General features: G+C 37.1%; 2 non-coding genes across 2 annotated transcripts; both read left to right on the forward strand.

Moving 5' to 3' along the window:
- The first annotated feature begins 4,675 nt into the window (after positions 1–4,675).
- On the forward strand, positions 4,676–4,748 carry trnav-aac (transfer RNA valine (anticodon AAC)). The gene has a single exon. It is a non-coding gene; the product is annotated as a tRNA-Val (tRNA).
- Positions 4,749–4,889: 141 nt separating this feature from the next.
- trnav-cac (transfer RNA valine (anticodon CAC)) lies at positions 4,890–4,962 on the forward strand. Its single transcript has one exon. It is a non-coding gene; the product is annotated as a tRNA-Val (tRNA).
- The last annotated feature ends 1,038 nt before the right edge of the window (positions 4,963–6,000 follow it).

Raw genomic sequence — 6,000 nt, forward strand, 5'->3', positions numbered from 1 at the left:
ATGGACCTCACGTCTGAGGAAGAGGGGAGTGTGCCTATGGAGAGGGAGGATGAGAGTGACATGGAGAGTGTGACTCCAGAGACAGTGGCAGATAAGCTTGAAGAGCCTGTAATGTCTCCTGGCAAAGCACGAGACGCCGTTTTAGTCTCTGCTGCTGACAAGGTGGAACAGCAGCACATGATGGGTGAAAGACATACACAGGTAGAGATGGTGCAAGGTGCTTCTCAGGTGCCTGAGCCAGCTTTAAGCCTGTGTAAAAATTACACCAAAGAGTGGGCTGGGTCCACTGAAGTCACGGGCACTGTTAAAGCGCACTTTTCAAAAGGCTTCCCCGCCGCTCCCCCCCAAAAATCCAAATAAAGAGACGGATGATGAAATAGATAGTGAGGATCTTCAGTTGTTTGTAAAAAATAAGAGGTCATTGTCGAAAACCAGGGAGATGATGGGTTTTGGAAAAAAGAAAAAGTAGGATTTTTAAGGACTTGTTTGGCTCTGATTATACTTCTGCACACATTCATAATGATTACAGTCGCATCCCTAAATGGTAACAGTTTGAGAAACATGAGCAAATTTGAGCAGGTATTAGTGTCTGTTAAGGCAGACATGTTGTGTTTTCAAGAGACCAATTGGACAGACTCCAAAATGCAGGAGATTAAGAGTAAATGGTCAGATTTAATTTTTTGTAGTCATGGAGGGGATAAAACATGTGGTGTGGCTATTTTGATAAAAAATGATGTGGTGCAAAATGTAAAAGAAATATATGCTGACAATGATGGCAGACTTATTGTAATTGAATTTGAAGTTCAAAATGTAGTTTTTCGTTTAATTAATGTTTATGCTTTAAACATTGAATCTGAAAGGAGAGAAATGTTTCACAAATTAAAAACACTGTGCTCAGAAAACTGTATACTGATAGGAGATTTTAATGTGAGGTGTAGTAGAATGGATGCCTCTAGTTGTGCTAAATTCAGATATGACTCTTCTAGAAATGCATTATGGAAACTTATGAATGAGGAGAATCTAGTAGATATATGGAGGGCTGAAAATCCAAACAGAAGAGTATTCTCTAGAAGGCAGGTGGTTCTAAAGGAATTAAAACAAAGCAGAATTGATTTATGTCTAGCAAAACAAGAATTGGTGCAGAATGTTAAGAAGGTGTCATATACCTTTACAGCATATAGTGATCATGCAGTAATGTCATTTCAAATGGGTTTTGGTGTGGAGAGGAGAGGGGGAGGTGTCTGGTGTTTAAATGCCAGTCTGTTAAAGGAGGAAGGATATAGAAATGAAATTGTTGAATGTATTAATGATGAAATGTCTAATGTACTGTTAAAAGAGAATGTGTGTTTATGGTGGGAGGAAGTGAAAGTAAAAGTAAAAAATAGGAGTATTAGGTACGCAAAAAATCATAACCGTTTAGATAAGCAGAAAGAAATAATGCTTAGGAATAGGATGTTGCATGAACTTGAAAAGGCTGATACGGATCCAGACTATGATGTTGTGAATTATTTGAAAATCCATGCAGAGCTGGGTCGTTATGAAAAAAATAAATGTTTGGGTGCTATTGTTAGGAGCAGGGCACAGTACGCTTTGGAGGGAGAGAAATGTACATCCTTTTTTTTGGGTCTGGAAAAAAGAAAACAAACTAAGAGTTACATTGTAGAGTTGGAAGATGAAAGAGGTGTAAAGGTAAACGATTTTGTTGGGATCTTAGAGACAGTTGAAACCTTTTACAGAAATCTTTACAAAAAGAATGATGTAGATAAAGTGTGTGTTGTAAAAGTGTTGGATACAATTAGTGCCAAAGTATCGCAGGCAGATAGAATGATGTGTGATGAAGAGATTTCGATTATGGAAATCAAGGAAGCAATTGTTAGCACGCAAGGTAATAAAAGTCCGGGTTTGGATGGTTTAACAAATGAGTTCTATAAAGTCTTTGTAGATATTTTGGCACCCATTTTAGTGAGGGTGTTTCATTATATGGAAGAGAATAAGGAAATCCCTGAGTCTATGTCAACTGGAATGTTAACGATCTTATTCAAAAATAGGGGCAGTAGATTAAAGTTAGAAAATTATAGGCCTATTAGCCTTCTAAATTCGGATTATAAGATACTGACTAAAGTGTTAGCGAATAGGATGAAAAAGGTGATTGGGAGTATTATTGAATCAACACAAGCCTACGGCATACCTGGAAGAGATATTGCAGATGTCATTTGTACAATTAGGGATGTTGTTAATCAAATGAAAAATGAAGGTGGTATAGTTTTAAGTTTGGACTTTAACAAAGCTTTCGATAGAGTGGAGCACAGCTTTTTATTACAGACTTTGGAGAGGTTTGGGTTTGGGCCAAAGTTTGTATCTTGGATCAACCTGTTGTATAGTGGGGCTAAAAGTTGTGTTAAATGTAACGGAGTGTTAACAGATACTTTCCCTGTGGAGAGGTCAGTAAGGCAGGGCTGTCCTTTGTCAGCTCTGCTGTACAGTGTTTCTACAGAACCGTTAGCTACATTGATAAATAGTAATAAAGAAGTAAGGGGTGTTGGAATCCCAGGTGGTGGTGTCAGTGTTGTACATCAGTACGCTGATGACACTACTTGTACTGTGAAGGATATAGAAAGTATTGGAAGCATTATGGGGATCATAGATATATATGGCAAGGCATCGGGTGCTAAAGTTAATATAGAGAAGACTGAAATAATGTTTTTTGGGGATATCAATGTAAACGGGTGTGAGATTCCATTCAAGAGCGCAAAGGATTTTATTAAAGTGCTGGGAGTAAACATTGGTGTAAAGGAGAAAGAGGCAAAAGATATAACTTGGACTGGGATACTTAATAAAGTCAAGCTAACGTTGAATTTCTGGAAAAATAGAAAACTAAAGTTACAAGGGAAAGTAATTGTTGCAAATGCTTTGGTATTATCCAAATTTGTGTATGTTTTGGGAGTCCTGGACATGCCGGAGTGGGTCCTAAATGAATTGAATAATGTGGTGTCAAATTTTATATGGGATGGTAAAGGAGTGAGAATATCTCAGAAAACATTGATTGCTGACTATGTGGATGGAGGTTTAAAACTTGTAGATTTAGGTGTCAAAAGAAAAGCTATTAGGATAAAAACAGTAAAGAAATATTTGTATGACAGTGAAGATTATGGCTGGAAACACTTCTTTAGAGTCTACTTAGAGGAGAGTGGTGGTTGTGAGGATAATGGTTTATTGATGGGGCTTAAAAGGGCAATGTTTGAAAAGGTACCAGATTTTTATAAAGAGGTGCTAAATGCATGGGCAGAGTTGTTGCCTAATGTATATTATGAATGTGGACATATTGACCTGATTATGAATCAACCTAGATTTCTGAATGAGAAAATCAAGAACAAAGAAAAAGTTTTGTATAATAAAGTATTTATGAGTGCAGGTCTACGGCAAATAAAAGATTATACATATGAGGTAATTCCAGGGTTTTTACCTGGGGAAGCTATTTTTGACATAATCAATGAATGGGATGAAGAGGTGGGAAGGGGAACAGTGAATAATATGTATGACAAGATAAAGAATAGTATACCAAGAGCATGGGTTGATTTAATAAATAGTGAAGTTGAAAGAGAAGATTTATTTGTATTTCCTAATTTGTTCATTGGTAGCAGTAAGAAGAAAGTACATTTATCTAGTATACCAGTGAAAAGATTGTATAGAATAATGGTAGGAAAAGTGTGTAGAAGGCCGGCTGCTGAGAAATTTTGGAAAGTAGTTTTTCCGGAATTGGATGAAAAAAAGATATGGGGAAATTTAAATGTAAAATATAATAGTAAGGAGTGTGAAAATAATGATTTCAAACTAAGACATAATAGAATATTTACAAAGGTGGTGCTAAAGAAAATTAATTGTGAGATAGAAAGGGAATGCGACGTATGTGGACGTTTCCCGGAAACTCTTATGCATTTGTTTATAGAATGTGAGGATTTAAAATATTTTTTTTGTAAAGTTAAGGAAATGTTATGTAGAAACTGGGGGGGAGATTTCGTGAAAAAGTATGCGTGGGAGGAACTTTTGTTATTTGGAGTGTCTGGTAAATGTGAGGGTGCTAATGTGTGTTTGTTGAATATGGTTTTGAGTTTTGTGAGGTATGCTATTTTTTGTAGGAGGAATTATGTTTCTTTTGACAGAAAGAGGGTTCAGGTGTGGAGTATCTTTATAGCACTGTTCAGTAAACACATAGATATGTTGTTTAATTATGGGATGGAACATTTTGATGAGTCTTTTGTTGAAGGGAGTGGGTTAATTTCACGAGAGGAGAGTGGAGGTATCACTTATAATTTTTGAAAGCACTGTTTTGATAATTTGATAGGGGGTGAATTGTTCACCTGCCTCTGTTAGTCTAGTGTCTTCTGTATTGTTCTCTGTGGATTGTACTGTAAACAGTAGATTGTACTGTAAATATTGTAAACAAACATTTTTGATAATAAAAAAAAAAAAAAAAAAAAAAAATCACGTTCGCTTAACACGCGAAAGGTCCTCGGTTCGAAACCGGGCGGAAACAGAGCTCTTTGACACGTGCAGTAGGTACTGTACTTTCATCAAAGAATTGTTATTTTCATAAATTCTGTATTTTGGAAATTCGAATACGTGCCCTGAATATCTGTAAAATTCGGTTTACTCCTTGCAGATAATGGTTGAAGCAGTTTCTGTAGTGTAGCGGTTATCACGTTCGCTTAACACGCGAAAGGTCCTCGGTTCGAAACCGGGCGGAAACAGAGCTCTTTGACACGTGCAGTAGGTACTGTACTTTCAACAAAGAATTGTTATTTTCATGAATTCTGTATTTTGGAAATTCGAATAAGTGCCATGAATATCTGTAAAATTCGGTTTACTCCTCGCAGCTAATTGTAGCAGTAGTTTCTGTGGTGTAGTGGTTATCACGTTTGCTTCACACGCGAAAGGTCCCTGGTTCGAAACCGGGCGGAAACAACGCTCATTGACAAATTCTGAAGTACCATAGTGGTAACAGAAAATTTCATGAATTCTTTATTTTGGAAAATGGAATACTTGCCATGAATATTTTTAAAATTCGGTTTACTACTCGCAGCTAAATGTAGCAGCAGTTTCTGTAGTGTAGTGGTTATCACGTTTCTTCACACGCGAAAGGTCCCTGGTTCGAAACCAGGCGGAAACAACGCTCATCGACACATTCAAGAAGTACCATAGTGTTAACAAAGAATTTCATTATTCTCTTATTTTTCGAAATTATAATACGTGCCATGAATATTTTTTAAATTCGGTTTACTCCTTGCAGCTAATTGTAGCAGTAGTTTCTGTGGTGTAGTGGTTATCTCTTTCGCTTCATACGCGAAAGGTCCCTGGTTCGAAACCGGGCGGAAACAACGCTCATTGACACATTCTGAAGTACCATAGTGGTAACAGAACATTTTATGAATTCTTTATTTTGGAAATTCGAATATGTGCCATGAATATTTTTAAAATTCGGTTTACTCCTTGCAGAAAAATCAAGCAGCGGTTTCTGTAGTGTAGTGGTTATCACGTTAGCTTAACACGCGAAAGGTCCTCGGTTCGAAACCGGGCGTAAACAGACCTCTTTGACACGTGCAGTAGGTACCAATCACTAAACCGCAACACTTCCTCTGTCTCTTCTCCTTTGTCATCAATACCCAATCAACAGACAATTATCATCCCCCTAGTAACCACATTTTCACATAGAATCAGATCCCTACATCAATCAATCAAACACAACTTCTCTACAGTTCAGCACACTTACATACCACTTAAACCATACAGAGTAATTTCAGCATTCAGAAAAAACAAAAATTTAAAGGACCTCCTCACCACAGCTAGATTCAGTAGTAAGCCACCACAAGACCCCAAATCTCACAATTCCCATTTTCAACAGATAAAGTTCATTACAAACACACACAGCCATACATCAGCACCAGTACAACAATCTTATTCACTGAACACACATAACGCTATTTATATCATTACATGCACACT

Source organism: Salmo salar, chromosome 07, assembly GCF_965601325.2.
Source record: "Salmo salar chromosome 07, fSalSal1, whole genome shotgun sequence".
Lineage (NCBI taxonomy): Eukaryota > Metazoa > Chordata > Actinopteri > Salmoniformes > Salmonidae > Salmo > Salmo salar.